This window comes from Ovis aries, chromosome 26, assembly GCF_016772045.2.
Source record: "Ovis aries strain OAR_USU_Benz2616 breed Rambouillet chromosome 26, ARS-UI_Ramb_v3.0, whole genome shotgun sequence".
In the NCBI taxonomy this organism is placed as follows: domain Eukaryota; kingdom Metazoa; phylum Chordata; class Mammalia; order Artiodactyla; family Bovidae; genus Ovis; species Ovis aries.
In genome coordinates, this window is record NC_056079.1 from 39,323,172 (window position 1) to 39,342,053 (window position 18,882).

General features: G+C 46.8%; 1 long non-coding RNA gene across 3 annotated transcripts; it reads right to left on the reverse strand.

Moving 5' to 3' along the window:
• Nucleotides 1-872: 872 nt before the first annotated feature.
• Nucleotides 873-14,201, reverse strand: LOC106991954 (uncharacterized). 3 transcript variants are annotated; one of them, XR_001436791.3, is made up of 4 exons: nt 14,134-14,201; nt 13,767-13,924; nt 10,430-10,497; nt 873-3,184 (listed from the first exon to the last, which is right to left on the reverse strand). It is a non-coding gene; the product is annotated as an uncharacterized LOC106991954 (long non-coding RNA). The 3 variants fall into 3 exon arrangements; XR_001436792.3 differs by having other exon boundaries at nt 14,094-14,200; XR_003587160.2 differs by having other exon boundaries at nt 14,086-14,158.
• Nucleotides 14,202-18,882: the final 4,681 nt, after the last annotated feature.

An 18,882-nucleotide genomic window follows, 5' to 3' on the forward strand; every position in this document is an offset into this window, starting at 1 on the left:
TCACTGGCAAAGGGCTACAATACAGGGATAGAAAATTATGGAAGTGTCTTGGCCGTAAGTCTAACATCCCTGGGAAACCCCAGCTAGCCTCCTTAGGTATTACATTTTGACCTGGCACATCCTTGGGCGGCTGTCCTTCCTGAGACTTTATCTTACTGTGACCCTGCCTTGCAGTTGCTCAGTTGCTGTTAACGCTCTAAAGGCAAGTCAGAAGAGTTAGGGCAAGAGGGGACGAGGAAGACACTGCCTGTCTGCAGGGCTTTACCACCTCTCCACTCGCACCAGTAACACATCCAAACCCATGCTCTGGCCCCCTGATGGACAGAGCAAGCTTCCCTGCCCCTAAGCTTTGGGATGGCAGGGTGCCTGGCTTTGGCTGATGAGAAGAGCCACCAGCAAAGACTGAATATGTGCTTATGCATTACGCTTATACTATCGTGCTTGAGTCTTTGCCGTGAAAGAAGCATACCCTGGGTAGACACTGCCCCTTTAGCATGGAGCAGACCAGCCCAGATCACCCAGAGTGTAGGAGCCAAAAACAAACGTTTGTAGTTGTGTGAAACTGAAATTGACTGAGTTATTGACAAACTGAACTGAGTAGATGAAGTCGATTTATGATGTTGCGCCAATCTCTGCTGTATAACAAAGTGGCTTGGTTATACACATATAAACATTGTTCTTTTAATATTCTTTTCCGTTTTGGTTTATCCCAAGAGACTGGATATGGGTCCCTGTGTGCTACAGTAGGACCTTGTCCATCCATTCTCAGTGGAAGAGTTTGCATTCACCACCTTCATGAAAAGACTCACCATTATTAAATCTGCCACTTTCCACGGGGCTGCAAAGAGTCGGACATGAGTGAGCGACTTGACTTTCACTTTTCACTTTCACTTTTTTATTTAAAAAAATAATAGAAGAAATGAAGAAGACAAGGAGGAAAACAGGAATTCTGAAGGCAAGAAACTAACAAAGAGGTGATGAAATCACCATCTTTAATCTGGGTTTATCCAACACATGAATTTTCTGGAAAGAAGTCATACAGAGTTGTTTTTGCTCACTGAACATTGCAAGCATTAACGCAACAGCATCTTTTCCATCTCTGTGTGTGTATGTGTGTGTGCGCGCATGTACTTCTTGTTTTAATGGTAAGTGTTGCTTGTGACTAATCATTAAGAGAGAACTTTCTATCGTTTTCATAAGCATAACAGGATACACTGGGGTTTGTTAAAGATCTGTCCCATTTTCCCCCATCTGTGAAACAGAGACTAGTATGTTAAGATGCCTCAAAGGTTTTATTTTCTGGAGATTTTTTTTCCCCTAAAGAATAATGGAAAAGATAATTGAAAAATTTAAGGAAATACAAAGTGTTATAAACACTAAATAATAATTACTTGTAAGAATTGAAATGAGAATTGCTTTCCCAAGAACCTTGAGTAAGATTATAGCTCCATTATTTGCAAGGAACAGCTAAAGAGCATCCTAATTAAAATTTCTTATTTTCTACTGACTGACTCTTATTAGCAAATCCCTATTAAGCATCATGAAACAGAAAGATATTCAGGGCAAGAAGCTTAATTTCCTTTTGGGATACAGTCGACCAGGGTTGTCAGAAGTCACATAGCCATTGCAGAAAGACATAGTACTTCCAGTTAGACAGGAAAAGGATCATTCCCAGCAGATAAGGCTTCACAAAGACACTAGGCTGGGGCTTCTAGTTAGTTAGTTGGAATGCTGATGTGATATCTACCATTCCAGAAGACTCACTGCTGATTCACTCATGTATACCAGTAATTATAATAACAATAATAATTGCTACTATTTATTCAACAGCAAGTATATGCCAGAAACTTTAAACTATCGAATCCTTAATCCTTATCATGTATACTTCTTTATGTATAAAAGATGCCAATAAATGCTCCAAAAATGAATGACTATTTATAAGTACTGTTGGCGCCTTGCTGCTGCTGCTAAGTCGCTTCAGTCGTGTCTGACTCTGTGCGACCCCAGAGACAGCAGCCCTCCAGGCTCCCCTGTCCCTGGGATTCTCCAGGCAAGAACACTGGAGTGGGTGCCTTACCTCCTTCTTATAGACAGGAAACAAATAATTTGGGTGGTAAATGGCAGAGCCACTTTTTTTAATCCAAAGCCTGTTCTCTATTACATCTCACTTCCTCTCCCATGTGGACAGGAAGAACAGAAAGGAAATGAACAGGATCCTTGCTCTTTAGACATTTCCCATCTCAACCAGGTGGAGACATTACCTGCCACATCCTGAGTCAGGCTGAGTCCATCCAGCAGGTGAGGTGGAAGGCTACGGCCCAGCTCAAGTGACTTTCTCCAGCCCCAGCTCCGGTGCCTCTGAGGCTGTGCCCTCCAGAAGTCAGTTTGAGAAAAGATATCCAGATGCTTCCAAACAAAGAGTCCAGCCTGTAGGGCTCCCAACATCACCCTTGCCCTACCTCTTCTCATTGTCCCCCACCCCGCCAAAGGACTGACCTGCCCCTGGTAATCAAACACGGCCCTGTTACCCCAGAGCAGAAAAACATTTGGGCAAGTCTGGGCCTCCAGGATCCCTTCCTTTTCTTGTCCAATTCTCCTCTTATCTACCAGGCAGAACACCCCTCACCCCCATCATCCCCACCCTGTCCCGCTCAGCACACCAGGTGACGCTCTAGTGTTAACTAAGTATCATGAGCATAAAGTCTGAAGCCAGAAATCTTGCCTCTGCCATTTACTAACTGACTTTCAGAATGTCACAAAGTCATCTAAGCCTTGGTTTTCTCATCTGTAAAATGGGGGCCAACCTAAACATTTTTAGGAAAGTACTTAAAGGCCTTTCAAATCTCACCAAAGGTGGCATTAATCCAGGTACTTCAGATGGGCTGTCAAAACAAGTTTGGGTGAAGAAGAATGATATTTTTCAGTTTCACTGAAGTGTAGTTGATTTACAATGTTGCGTCAATTTCTTCTGTACAGCAAGTGTTAGTTGCTCAGTTGCCTCTGACTCTTTGTGACCCCGTGGACTGTAGCCCACCAGGCTTCTCTGTCCATGGGATTTCCCAGGCAAGAATACTAGAGTGGGTTGCCTGTCTCTTCTCCAGGGGATCTTCCTGACCCAGGGATTGAACCCTGGTCTCCTGCGTTGCAGGCAGATTCTTTACCATATGCGCCACCAGGGAAGCCCCTGTAAGCAAAGTGACTCAATTATCATGTGATCATAAACATCCTTTTTCGTATTCTTCTCCATTATGGCTTATCACAGGATATTGGATATAGCTCCCCGTGCTATATACTAAGACCTTGTTTATCCATTTTATGTATAATGGTTTATATCTGCTAAGCCATTCCATCCTTTCCCCTCTTCCCTGCCCCTTGCCCACCATAAGTCTCTTCTCTATGTCTGTGAGTCTGTTTCTGTTCTGTAGATACGTTTACTTGTGCCATATGTTAGATTCCACATATAAAGGAGAGCATATATTTGTCTTTCTCTGTCTGTCTTATTTCATTTAGTATGACAATCTCTAGGTCCATCCATGTTGCTGCATATAACAGTAGTTCATTCCTTTTGATGGCTGAGAAGTATTCCATTGTCTATATACACCACATAAGAAGAATGATTTTATATGAAGGATGTCCTCTATGACCTAAGACCCACAGACCCTAGGACACTGCCTGACTCTCTCCACATTAGCCCTGAATCAGAGCTTTGAAAGAGGTCGATGAAATGAAAGTTCAGAGGGCAAGGATTCTTGTTTGGTCCACTGATGTGTCCTAAGGACCTGACATTGTTGGTGCTGGATAAATGTCTACTCAATGAACAAATGGAGAAATTGCCATAAATGACTGAACTTAGAGCAATTCCACCCACCAGGGAAGGAATGACTTAGTGGTTTAAAGCAGTGACTTAGGTGTCTCTTGGATTTTGTTTCCAGTTCTCATTCTGCATGTTTGGCCAGGAGCTAAGGTTTCCTAAGCTTGATTTTCATCATCTGAAGACGGATGCTATTAGCACCTATTTTCTTAAGGGTTGTTTGAAGGATTAAATGAGACAATACTGGAAAACATTTAATACAGTGCCAGGCACACAGACGAATTGCCAAGAGGAAGAAGAGCAAAAAAAAAAAATGGGGAGCAGATGGTCACTTGAGCCAGAGGTCCTTTGGCTCATGGGATGCACTCACGTTCTCTTTATAGGGATAACTGACAGAAATTCAGCCATCCGTCCAGCAAGTGTCTTTGAGGCACTTTCTCTGTACCAGACATTGACCAAGATGCATGGGATGCTTCAGTGAACAAACAGAAGACCTACCATCAGGAAACTTACCTTTGGGAGGAACAAATATGTAAGCAACGGACAAGTAAATTATAAGTATGTGAGCAGGGAACTAAATACCTTAGAAGATTAAAAAGAGAAGCAGGGTGAGAATGATCAGTAGTGTGGGGGCAGGAGGTAGAGTGCAGTATTTGAGCGGTTAGGCTGCAGGTTCCAGAGAAGGTGGCATTTGAGCAAAGGCTTGAAGAAGGTAAGAGAATTGGTCATGTGGGAGTCTGGGAGAAGAGCGCCACAGGCAAAAAGAACAGCCAGAGCAAAGGCCCTGTGAAGGGAAATGACAGGCACATTCAAAAACCGGCGAAGGAAGCAACCTAAGCGTCTGAAGACATGTGAATAGGTGAAGGAGTGTGGTACATACACACAGTGGAATACTGGGGAAAAAAGGGAAAGTGTTAGTTGCTCAGTTGTGTCTGACTCTTTGCAACCCTATGGACTGCAGCCTGCCAGGCTCCTCTGTCCATGGGATTTCCCGAGCAAGAATGCTAGAGAGGGTAGCCATTCTCCTCCCCAGGGGGTCTTCCCATCCCAGGGATTGAACCCTGCTCTCCTGCATTGCAGGTAGATTCTTTACCATCTGAGCCACCATCAACAGGATAAAGGACCAAGAAGATATGGTACATATATACAATGGAACACTGCTCAACCGTAAGAAAGAAATAATGCCATTTGCAGCAATATGGACGGACCTGGAGGTTATCATACTAAGTGAAGTAAGTCAGAAAGAGAAAAACAAATATCATATAATATGGCTTACATGTGGAATCTAAAAATACGGCACAAATGAACTTATTTACATAACAGAAATGGAGTCACAGATATATAGAAAACAAACTTATGATACCGAGGGGGAAGAGGAAAGGGCATAAATTAGAATTTGGGATTGACATATACACACTGCTATATGTAAAACAGAAAAAAAACAAGGACCTCCTGTATAGCAGAGGGAACTCTACTCAATAATCAGCAATACCCTACACAGGAAAAGAATCTACAGAAGAGTGGATATATGTATACGGATAAGTGTTTCACTTTGTTGTACACCTGAAACTAACACAACAGTGTAAATCAATTATATTCCAATAAAAATTAATTTAAAATAATAATAAAGATCTGCCAAGCACTAAAATAAGGCTGGAGTGTGGACAGAGGAGCCTGGTGGGCTGCAGTCCTTGAGGTCATGAAGAGTCGGACGTGACTGAGTGACTTCACTTTCACTTTTCACTTTCATGCATTGGAGAAGGAAAGGGCAACCCACTCCAGTGTTCTTGCCTGGAGACTCCCAGGGACGGGGCAGCCTGGTGGGCTGCCGTCTATGGGGTCGCACAGAGTCGGACACAGCTGAAGCGGCTTGCAGCAGCAGCAGCAGAGTGAGGTGAAGTGGAGTAGATTATTTAGAAGCTTTTGAATCATTGTAAGGACTTCAATACTTACTCTGAAAGGGTTTGAGCAATGGATTTGTGTAAATGGCTTAGGTTTTATAAGGGTTATTCTGGCTGCTGGATTTGAGAACAGGTGGCAGGGACTCAAGGAGAGAATCAGGGAGACTTACTACAAGGGCCGCTACAGCGACATGGACAGGAGAGGGCAGTGGCGTGGGCCGGGGCGGCAGAACCTGGGAGAGGACAGAACGCAGACAGATCCAGATATATCTCAAGGTTATCAGAATGGGCAGGAGCCTGCAAGGCGGAGCCAGAAATAAAGGAAGAAAGGAGCAAAGCAAAAAGGAACATGATTCCAAAAGGTGTCTTATCTTTAGAGTCTGGGACTGATGAACCTTAATAGGGGAAGAAGAGGGAAGAAAGGGCACTTCTGGGAAAACAAGTGACTTTTAGGAAAGATAAATGACTTTAAGAACAGATGACGGGTACGGTTTTGGGACAATGTCTGTGTAGATGTGGCTCCAGCTTCTCATATGAGTGATGGGTCCATCTTCCCTGGTTATACATTCCTGGAAATTTTAACACCATTGAGTTCTTCCAAGGGTCTCTGCTCTTAGGCAGATAAAAAGAGTTCAGGGGAAAAAGAAGTTTATTCTCAAATGACTTCATTTCAAAATAATATTTATGTCTCAATGACATATTCTGAACTCTGCCACTGTGTGCTGCTACCTTTATTTTAGAGATACATACTGGAATATTTCAAAGTAAAGTGTATGAGTGTAATCTGTTTCAAAATAATCAAGAAGAAGTAAGAGAAGTGAATGGGCATTGGGTAAGACAAGATTGTTCGTAAATGGGTAACTGCTGATGAATACAGGGGTGTTATTATATTTCTCTCTGAATATTTTGAAAACATTTTAATTTTTCCATCATAAAATGTACAGAAGGACTACCGTGATGGTCCAGTGGTTAAGCCTCCACGCTTCCACTGCAGTGGGGCTCAGATCTGATCCCTGGGATAAGATCCCACAAGCCGCATGGTGCAGCAGAAAAGAAAAAAAGGAAAGAAGCAAAACAAAAAGGAAACAAAATAAAGCACAATAGAACATGTGATTTTTAATTAATTGCTATTATTGAACACATATTCCAGGCACCATGCTAACCACTTTACATTTATTACCTCTTTAATCTTCCCAACAACCCTGAGGTTCTATCATTATTCCCATTTTATAGATGAGAAGCACAAGGTACATTGCCAAGAACACAAAGCCCATTAGAGGTCAGAACTACTAGTGTCTGAACCCTCCTACACTGGCTCCAAAGCCTATTCTCCCAAAATTTTAGATAAGTTACTTATTGGATCCATGCAGCTTACCAATCTGGGAACTTTATTCTCAGCTACAAAGCCTCTTTCCTAGTTAATAAGCTGCTCTGGTGACATCTTTCTGGGGGGTCACCTCCTGGGTCTTTTATTCTACATTATTATTCATTCCCTTTTCTCACCCACAATATAAAAATCAAGCTTAGTTAAATCCTTCTGTATCTGAATGCATTTTTTATCAACCTTCTCCTTTCTGCTTTAGCCCAAAATATAACAGTAACAAGAAATCTTTTAGAGGATAAGAAAAAGACCCAGTGGCTTGTATAAAACATGAGTATTTGAGTCCTGTTAATCTCCAGCATACAATTTTAACTAGGCAGGGATAGATTCAGGTCAGGAGCCAGTATTTTTAAGCATCACTGTGTACAAAGGATTTTACATCGGCAGTATTAGCATAATCTTTAAACAGACATCAGAAAACAAAACCAAAAGCTACAAGGAACCTTGAGAGGTCATCTCATCCCCCGCTGCTCTAGGAAGGGGTGGGCCTGAGCCAGCCAAGAGCGGCAGCTTTCTAATCTTTCATCTCTGCAGAAGGAATGTCTTAAGGTTCTTTGTTAATGCTTTATGGTTTACACTGCTTATTTTAGGGGAATTAATATCTGGATATGGTGATTTTTACCTTGACAAAGCGTTTCTCCTATTTAATAACAGGTCACATGGATGACACTATAATAGTAACTGTAATAATAATAGTATTAATAAACCTATATAGATATAGAAATATGAGATAATAAAATCCAAATCAATTGAATTTTCTGAACTTAGCAACCAGGCTCCTAGAGAATTCATTAATATGGAAAAGCCCACATTCATCTCTCAACAAAACAGCCACTCTCTGTATAGAGCAGGCAGTTAATACAATAATAACTTTATTTGAGGCTCAAAACCATTGTTGCATAGATAATATTACTGACTCTGAAACCAAGCAGCACCCTGTGGGACCCTCCTGGGTACAAAAGCTCCTCTGTGTCCCCATTTGTTGTTTATAGAAAAAGGCTTTAGTCTCTTAGACCTTCCCTAAGCTCCAAAGAAAAGGCAGGTGCAGTTACTAATTAGGGAAGTATGAGATTCCAGAAACAAAAGAAAGCAGTTAAAGAAGAAAAAGAATGACAATAGTACAGTGATGAAACAGACCTGCGTTCCTCCTCAAGAAAAATATACAACGATCTGATGCATACTGATGCTTCTGAACTGCGGTGCCAGAGAAGACTGTTGAGTCCCTTGGACTGCAAGGAGATCCAACCAGTCCATCCTAAAGGAGATCAGTCCTGGGTGTTCATTGGAAGGACTGATGCTGAAGCTGAAACTCCAATACTTTGGCCACCTGATGCAAAGAACTGACTCATTGGAAAATATCCTGACACCGGGAAAGACTGAGGGCAGGAGGAGAAGGGGACAACAGAGGATGAGATGGTTGGATGGCATCACCGACTCAATGGACATGAGTTAGTAAGCTCTGGGAGTTGGTGATGGACTGGGAGGCCTGGCGTGCTGCAGTCCATGGGGTTGCAAAGACTGAGCAACTGAACTGATGCATATCTCTGAGTAGTTCTCCAGGAACTAAGACCTCCCCTCAACCCAGGTGGAGGATGGTCACTATAGGCTGAGCACAAGCACAAGAGCCCAGATTGGCTGGAACCAGAATGCTGATGATTAAGATTCCTGAAACATCACCCTGTCACCTTCCACAAACCAATCAGAAGAAAGTCATGCACCCTGCAGCCCTCCCCTCAAAGGCTGCCTTTAAAAGCCTTTGCCTGAAGACCATCAGGAAGTCTGGGCCCTTTGAGCATGAGCTGCCCATACTCCTTGCTAGGTGCCCTGCAATAAACACTGTCTTTTTTCCTTTCACCACAACCCAGTGTCAGTAAATTGGCTTTGCTGTGAGGCAGAAAGTGGACCCAAGTTTGTTCCAGTAACAACTCCAATTTATGGATGAGAAAAAGGAGGGGTTTTTTCTCCTTTTTCTTAAATAACGATTTAAAGCAATCAGAGGGTGGTTGATGAGCAATCAGAGGCTCATCAATCATGAGCTGATTGATCACAAAAACTGCAACTCCCCTCCCACACCTGACTTTTAAAAATGCTTTCCTGAAACCCAATAGGAGGTTTGGGCTTCCAGAGAACTAGCTATCTCTGGGTGCCTTGTCTGATGCCCTGCAACAGAGACTGTACTTTCCTTCCCCAGAGCCTGGTGTCGGCAGATTGGCTTTAACTGGGCACTCAGGCAGGTGGACCCAAGTTCAGTAACATCGTGAGGATGAAACTGCTGCTGCTACTGCTAAGTCACTTCAGTCGTGTCCGACTCTGTGCGACCCCATAGACGGCAGCCCACCAGGCTCCCCTGTCCCTGGGATTCTCCAGGCAAGAACACGGGAGTGGGTTGCCATTTCCTTCTCCAATGCATGAAAGTGAAAAGTGAAAGGTGAAAATGAAGTCGCTCAGTCGTGTCCGACTCTTAGTGACCCCATGGACTGCAGCCCACCAGGCTCCTCCGTCCATTGGATTTCCCAGGCAAGAGTACTGGAGGATGAAACTAGAAGACGTTAAGAAAAGTACTTGAAGTACTGCCCCACGTACTACATAAGCGGTGTCTGTTGTTCAGGCACCAAGTCATGTCCAGCCCCGAGACCCCATGGACTGCAGCACCCCAGGCTTCCCTGTCCCCCACCATCTCCTGGAGTTTGCCCACGTTCATGTTCATTGAATCGGCGATGCCATGCAACCGTCTCATCCTCTGTCGCGTCAGCTATTGCTATTACAATTATTGTTACTCTTCCAGTCCCCAAATCCAGCCTTCTAAATTTATGCTGCAAAGTTTCTGGATCCCCTACTGGCACAGAAAGACTAGCTGGCTAAACATCTCTGAAAATGTACTTCCTTGAAGACTTAGAGCAGGAATTATGCAACTACAGCCCACTGACCAAATCTGCCTCCCGATTTCCAACTCCCGCTCTAGGTCACGCCCTGCCACGGCCACTTGCGTAAGTGTTGTTTATAGCTGCCTTTGCACTAGAAGGGCAGAACTGAGAAGAAGCAACTGAGACCATATGGCCCATAAAGCCAAAAATATTAACTCTCCAGCTCTTTACAGAAAAAAAAAAAAAAAAAAACTGGCTGATTCCCAAGGTAAAGGCATTTTGTTCAAAACAACATAATTAGGCTTTTAAAATTCAAGGTACGCTGCTTTCAAGCAATTCTAAAGAAGCTACCAACATACCCATGACCCTTCCTCCTTGGTCCCAGAGATCAAAGCTGAGCCTCAAATAACGAGAGAGAAAAGCATTACAGCCTCTGCTAACTACAGCCAAGGGTTCCACCCCCTGTACTTACTGGTGACGGTAAAAACAACTCTTGGTTTTTCCAAGGTCATGAACAAACCGCTCTTCATTGCTGTCTTCCTGAAACAGAGATATTTTAAGTCACTATCAGCGCTAACATTTTTCTATTTGTACTGGTGTGTGTGTGTGTGTTGACGTGTGTGTGCCGCATGCTTGGCTGGATTCTGGGAATATGGTTTTTGTTCCCAAGAACAATAAGATTTCTTTTCTCAGAAAGTTTACATTCTAACAGAGGAATTTAAAAGCTCAGAAAAAAATATTTTTAAAAGGAGATCGTTTCTAATAGTGATAAGAGATATGAAGAAAAAAAACTGCTCTGGGATGGAGAGAAATGGGGGGGTCTCCTTACGATTGGGTGCCAGGGAAGACTCCTTCAGGAAGAGGCATTTTGCTGAAACCTGAATGACAGGAGGAAGCCAATTTGCACAAAAATGAAAAAGGACAGAGCAGAGCAAAGATAGAGGCAGAAAGGAGCCTGATATGCTTGAGGAAGAAAACACAGTGCGGCTTGGCTGCAAGCAGTGTGAGGTGAGACAGAGCAGGGCCAATATTTACCGTCACCCACTCTCAGGTGGGCAGCCACAGATTTACATCTGAAAAAGATCAATTCAGTCAACAGTGACTAAAACGGTGGCAGGCCCTTTCAGGGCCCCAGAATGGGCTCCTATCTAACACTCAGAAATGAATTTTCTGAGGAGACACACATGCTGAGAAAGCAAGAGATTTTATTGGGAAGGGGCACCCGGGTAGAGAGGGTAGGGGCGCCCAGGAGAACCCGGGAGAGGGTAGGGGTGCCCAGGAGAACCTGGGAGAGGGTAGGGGCGCCCAGGAGAATGCCCTGCTACGTGGCTCGCAGCTGCAGGTTTGATAGTGATGGCTTAGGTTCTGGGTTGTCTCTGGCCAGTCATCTTGCTTGGCCCATATTAGTTCTGACTCAGGGTCCTTCCTGGTGGCGAGTGCTTCTCTCAGCCAAGATGGACTCCAGCACAAAGGATTCTGGGAGGTTGGCAGGACATATTATGGTTTGGCATCTTCTCCCTGCTTTTGTTCCCTCTGAATCCTCCCAGGAGCAGCACTGTGCTTCTTGTCGGGGCCTTCTGCTGGGAGACAACTCAAGCAAGAGGTCATCATCATGCCTGAGCAAGGCGCTTAGCTTCAATCAACAATTCCCTAACAAAATGAATGGTGCTTGGGAAGCAGTGAAAAGTGGAGGCAGGAAGACCAGAGATTTGCCTCTTGCAGGAACTCAGGGAGACTGTCAGCTGTAGCGGAGGTGAAGGGCAGCGCTGTGCAGGGGATATTTGGAGAATACAGTAAGTTAAGTTTTGGAAGGAGGAGCTGCGGGAAAGCAAACAGGGGAAGAATCATGGGTGCCTCTAACAAGTCTTATGGTTGATGGAGTAATTCTCTGAGATCCACTCATTTGGTTCATTCAACAAATGTTTATTGGTAACACACTTTGTACCAGATACTGTTCTAGACACCAGGGATCATAGCAGCAAGTTCATTTCAGTTCAGTTCAGTCACTCAGTCAGGTCCGACTCTTTGTGACCCCATGAATCACAGCACGCCAGGCCTCCCTGTCCATCACCAACTCCCGGAGTTCACTCAGACTCACGTCCATCGAGTCAGTGATGCCATCCAGCCATCTCATCCTCTGTCGTCCCCTTCTCCTCCTGCCCCCAATCCCTCCCATCATCAGAGTCTTTTCCAATGAGTCAACTCTTCGCGTGAGGTGGCCAAAGTACTGGAGTTTCAGCTTTAGCATTGTTCCTTCCAAAGAAATCCCAGGGCTGAATTAGCAGCAAAAATCCCTACTCTGGGGACTTTCCTGGTGGTCCAGTGGTTAGGAATCTGCACTTCAACTGCCATTGGCCCAGGTTCAATCCCAGGTCAGGTAACTAAGATCACGCATGCCAAGCAGCACAGCCAAAAATAAAAAATAAATCCTACTCTGGTGGAATTTATACTCTAGGAGGGAATAGAAAATTCAGAGGATTAGAAGGGAAGCAAAGACTTTGGGAAGGAAGACAAGGGGAATCATTTACCAAATCCTTCAATTCACCGATTCTCTCTCCTAAACATTCCTTGCAGTAGTTCAAGCTGAAAACAGATGGCAGCTGCATTAAAGCCATATTCAGGGTGTTAATCAAATAGGAGGCTGTTAGACTGATATGGCCCCAATGTCCTGACAGCCTGAGTCAGCAAACCAAAATCTAAGGCTGAAATGCCTCAAGGTTATTAAAGTGAAACTAAGGACAGCCAATCACATTCACCCAGCCGGGCTTTAAGCTGTATCCAACCAGCAAGTCCCTGCCTTGCTTCCTACAAGCCAGTCTCTGAGCTCCAGCCGGTGAAGCTGCCTCAACACAGTTTGGTGCTGGCTGATTTGAATCAAAAAATGTCCAAATAAACTGTTAAAATATTTGAAATGCCTAAGTTTATCTTTCAACACGGAGCATATTCAAAAGACACTGAGGGGGACACTCCCCACTGGGCAGTGCTGCTAACAACGCCTCTGGTCCTTCACTTTGGACAGAAGTGAGACTGTATCAGTATTCCTGGGCAGTAGCCAAAGGTCTGGGCTTTAGTCAGGGGTCTGGAAAGAAAAAACCTGGGAGATCAGAGACTAGATGATCTGGAGTAGAGGTACGCAGAGGCACACACAGACCCTCCATGGAGAGGATGGACTTGCGAGTCACACCTTCACACCCACCAGAAACACCCACATGACACGCGGGTTGTGCATCCACTAAGCAACCCAGGAGACAAAACGACTCAGTCAGCTGACGCTGTCAGCCATCGTCACTGGCCACCCAGGACTTAAATAAGAGGTGCGTGACAGAAGAAGTCACCGTGCGAGAGATGGGGCCAGAGACGGCCCTGCACTGCGGACTCGCACTTTCCGAGGTGGATCAGCTGCCGCTGCCTCTGCGTTTCCCAGCCAGCTGCGAAGGGGGAGCCTGTGGCCCCTCCGCACGGGTGTCAGGACTTCCCCAGTGGTCCAGTGGTTGAAACTCTGTTCCGTCTACACAAGGCACATGGGTTTGATCCTTGATCAGAGAACTAAGATCCCACAGCATGGCCAAAAAAAAAAAGGCAGCCTCACAGGTGAGGATTCCAATTCCAGGCGTGGGTTTGCCTTTCCTGCCAGCTCGGCGGTCTCCGGGTCCACAGGCATGGGACCCCTGACAACGCAGCTTCTGAGTGCTGACTCAAACACTCAGGAGTTCCCCGGGGGAAATCTGAAGCTGGCCCCCAAACACTGAAGGCAAGAAAGAACCAAAGCCAGGCAGGTAGGTGGCAGACTTAATAAGCAAGGAACTTACATAGGAGGACTGGCTTGGGCCAGTCCAGGAGGTGTCTCCACCCTCCCAGCAGATCTTCACGTTCATGCAGAGACCTTAACCGGTTCAGTCGTGTGTTCAGTCCAGGAGGTCCCAACACCTCACTGCTCTCCTTCCAGGCTGCGTCCTTGCAAATGGGACTGTGGGAAAGGAAGGCAGAAGGTACAGTTCAAGGTTGGGGAGGGACTGAGGAGCCTCCGATTGCCTGGGGCCAGCGCAAGGGTCAGTCCAAGGTTGCATCTTCTATAAAACCTCCCTCGACACTGCAGGCCTCCCCAGTGGCTCCTCCAATCCCACTCACACCCTTACTCCCTACAACGGGCTCTGAGAGATCAGCAAGGCACTTCACCAGCATCAAGATGGCTTGTGGCTTGTTCGGCAGCAATAGGCACATGAAGAGAAAACAGAGATCAGAACAATTCCCAAATTAAGTAACACCATTTCCCCATCAAGAGCCACATGACCCAAACCACGGATTTACCAAAGTTCCCTTGGCTGGGGGTAGATCACTCAGGGTGTTCGCTTATGTCTCCATGTGACTTTAATAAAAAAGACACACTCACAGATCCATCAGGTGTGAACATGCAACATCGTGTTTAGACAACAAACACACAGGTGCCTCCTTGTGAAGCACTGAGAACGTCCCAGGCCATTTTAACTCGGAGGATGGCTTTTCTCCCTAGAGGCATTTCGGTGTATAGGGAGGGCTGGCTTTCCCGGCTATCGTTCAAGGCTTGCTGGGTGAACTGGGGGAGGGCTTCTACATGGGCTAAAATAGCATCCAGGCCAATGGAGGGATGAAGGTGGTGGCCAGGTGATGACACCAGTGGAAAAGAGAACAGGCCCGCCTGTCCTCGAGGAGGGGGAGTTGGGCAGCTTTAGGACCTGACCTGGTTGAGCACACCACACACGCTGGCTGGGGGAGGCAGCCCTGTCAGGTGTGAGATGGACTAGGGAGGGGTCCACCAGACCAGGACCCCCTCTCTCTGTGGGTGCACAGTCCACTCCAGGCATACTGCATTTCCACAGCCAGCTGGCAGCACCACTGGGGTCCAGCGGAGACTGAGCAGTTCCCCCGGACACCGGAGTAGGAAGCAACCCTCCTACCTGGGTGGGACGTCCCACTATAGCTTCCCGTGGACACCACCTGTCCCGGGCGTGGGGGCTTGGTGCTCCCAGCAGCACAGCACATTGACTCACAGTGAGAAGCTGGGCACTGCTATCTGCTGACACTTCAATACTTCACAGGGTTGCGATTTTCGGCAGGGCCCCCAGGCTGGCCTAGGGGGTAACAGTCCCTGCGGGTTGATCACTCAAGTACATACAGTCTGGGACAGCGTCTCAGTCCACCCAGGCAGGGTGGTTGGACCTGTTAGTGATTTAATCTGCTGCCTGCAGGTTTGAGGGCAGAGGGAACCTCCTTTGAACACCATGCTCCTTTGCTAGTCTCACAGCCCAGCCTTTGACACATGACCCCCATCACTGTTTGACAAAGGAGGCAGTTCATGGCTCTCTGCTTCTCTGATCACCAGAGGGTGGTGGCCTGGTTCATGCGGTGGCAGAAAAGCTTGAGTTAGGCCAGAAGCAGTGTCCACGCAAATCAAGGCATACTTAGAACCCTCACTTAGTTGATGTAATCCAGCTGCTGACCGATCGCTGGTGGGGAACTCCTGGGCGTGGCCCTGGCCTCCTCTGGCAGCTGCTGTGGGCACTGTTTAGAACAGGAGGTGCTGCTGCTGCATTAACCAACTCACTGTATTTCAAGGGCAATGCAGGATCCTGGCAACACACCACCCCATGCTGGTGCTGCGGCGGACGCCGTTCCTGTGCATCCCACCTACTATGATTCTACTAAAGGCCAGTAACCAGGGCTGGTACCCAGACTGGAGCATCAGCCTCCTGATCGCCAGGGATGTCAGCGCCTCGTGAATGGGGACATGGAAGACAAGTGAGGTGCCCAGTCTCTTGCAGGGGGGATGCAAACATCTCTCCATACATCCTGACCACACCAGGGGTTATTTATGAAAATCCACTTCCGGGTCCTTGTTGTCCAAGCCACCAGGTTACTCCCTTGAGAACAGCCCAGCTCTCAGGACAAAGGGCAAATGGCCAGGGCTCAGGAGGGACCACCAGCTCAATGCTGGCTTCAGCCCTCAGCTGCCACAGTTCAGCCCCTTGACAAGAACAGATTCTTATTGAATTTATGCAAATAACTGTATTGCCATGAAAATAAGAATACTCGTTCTAAAATTTTCTCAGTTCTGGAGAGATCAAGTAGGGAGGAAAAGATAAATGTTTCATCTTTGCTCCCAAGGGTATAAGTCAGCAAATTGCTGATAGTTTAAAAGACAAATGGTTTTCTTAAATCTGGAGAAAACAAAACACTAAAGAATCAACATTTCCAATAAAGAGTCATAAAAATCGTAGTCATCCTCAGCAGTTTTCCATCGGAACTCTGTGACTCTGTATTCAGTTCAGTGGTGTGATCTTAGTTCTCAGAAAGCTATGAAGTGAAGTGAAAGTGAAAGCCGATCAGTGGTGTCCTACTCTTTAGGACCCCATGGACTCTACAGTCCATGGAATTCTCCAGGCCAGAATACCAGAGTGGGTAGCCTTTCCCTTCTCCAGGGGATCTTCCCAATCCAGGGATCGAACCCAGGTCTCGGGCGGGTTCTTTACCAGCTGAGCCACAAAGGAAGCCCAAGAATACTGGAGTGGGTAGCCTATCCCTACTCCAGGGGATCTTCCCGACCCAGGAATTTTACTGGTGTCTCCTGCATTGCAGGCGGATTCTTTACCGACTGAGCTATCAGGGAAGCCCTTTGGAAAGCTATACTTTTCCACAAACCTTGAAGAAACGCTTCAAGATTCTTCTTAGAGGAACACTTTTGCAAAAGCATCAGAGCATGACGAATGCCCGTAAATGACAGAAGGACTTTAAAATGGCCTCGGATGAAGATCCGATGAGAGTTCATTATGGCACAGTTGGCAAGGAAATCTGGTCACCTCTGTGATTCGCATCCTCCTGACGACCTCCTCTGACACTGAACAGCAAAGACAGGCCGTGGGCAGAGGCCAAGGGCACGGGACCCCTGGGTTGTGCAATGTACCCTGGCCTGCGGAAGCAGCCAGCCTCCCAGAAGGCCGAACTGCCTTCCAAAGGACCCTGGATCACCAGCTTAGAGGCAGCTCCTGAAGGGATGTGGCGCCCAGCCTCAGGATGCAGCGTATGCTTAAATCAAAGACTTTTCTTTCTCTCTTTAGTTGCTAACTCATGTCTGACTCTTGGGACCCCATGGACTGTAGCCCACCAGGCTCCTCTGTCCATGGGATTCTCTAGGCAACAATACTGGAGTGGGTTGTTGTTTCCTTCTACAGGGGACCTTCCCGACCTAGGAATCAAACCTGGGTCTCCTGCATTGCAGGCAAATTCTTTATCAACTCAGCTATGAGGAATTCTGTATGGGGCTAAGTCCCCAGTAAGAAGAACCCCTGGGTACAGAAAGGGGCATGGGGAACAGAAGTGACCCACTCACCATCAGTCCCACTGATCTAATCACGATGAGGAAGTGCATGCTTTCCTGAGCTCTGCAGGGTTAAAGCTCTGATCTCCAAAGGGGACACACTCTCTGGCCAGGGCACACACCCAGTGTCTTATTAGAATCAGAACACTCTGGCCTCCCGGTGCCCCAGGGACCAGAAAGGCAGCATACTGGCCGTGGGATTTGACCCCAACCAGCTATGAGAGGCAGTGCTTCTTCGCAGTGGGACGGGGAGATGAGGACACAATCCCAGTGGTCCACTTGAGTGCCTCCTGGTGCCCCCAGGCTTCCTGATGCCAAGGCTCTCTGACCCCGCAGCAACTGCTGTCTGAGAGAAGGGTGTGTGGTGGGACTGCCAAGGGCTGGCTTCCAGGAGTAAAGGTTTGAGCCACCAGGCAAGCCGCCAAGTCCTGCTGAGAGAATGGCTGAGGGCGAGGGGAATTTAGAAGGAACAGTGGCTTAGGGAGAGGGTGGCTCCCGACCAGGGTACACCTGAAAACAGACGCAGGGCCAGGGGCTGCTGCTGATCCCGCTGACTGTCCTCTTCCGAATTTTCCTGCAGAAAGGGAGGCCCGCAGGAACCGGAAGGGGCTGCCCCCTAAACCAGCTGGGAGTAGATGCCTGTGGTACCAGGGGTGCAACATCGCAGCCACGAGACATGCGCAGCTCAGGAACCAAGGAGCATTCATTCTATAGAGGTATATTTGTATAAAATTCTAGAAAAGGCAAATCTTATCTAAAGTGACAGTAAGCTCTTCTGGAGGTAGGGCGACCGACTGCAAAGGGGCATGGGGAGATTTTTGCAGTGATGGAAACGCTCTATGCTCTTTTATCTTCAATCCTCAGGAGTCCCTTTATTGTTTTTGGCTGTGCTGCATGGCTTGCAGAATCTTGTTTCCCCAACCAGGGATGGAACCCGCGCCCTGTGCAGCTGAAGTGTGGAGTCCTAACCACTGGACCACCAGGGAATTCCTGGAAGCGCCCTATATTCTGATTGAGGTGGCAGTTCCACAAGTGGAACTATTTTTATCAAACTTATTTGACTGTATACTTGAAATGGGTACAATTTACTGCATGTAAATTATGCCTCAATTTACAGGCTCAACCGCCGCCTCAGCACAAGGCTGTCGGCCAGCAAAGCCACAACCCACGTGAGCTACAAAATCATTGCTGCTTCCCCTGCACCTTGCGAATCGCCTACAAGAATCTCTCAGGGCCAGCCCTGACCAAACACAGGGGAAAGTGAATTCTGGGAAATGAATTCATGGTTCAGCCTAGCCAACTTGACAGCTTACAGAACCATCACAACACTCCAAACATTCGATGGCTTCCAACTCCTCTCAGTGCTCATAAACTTACAAGGTTCTGGGACTTCCCTGGTGGTTCAGTGGCTAAGACACCATGCTCCCAATACAGGGGGCCGGGGTTCGACACCTGCTCAGGGAACTAGATCCCACATGCTGCGGCTAAGATCTCACACGCTGTAACGAAGACCCACTGCAGCCAAATAAATTAATATATATACATATAAAACATATATGAAAGAATAAAACATA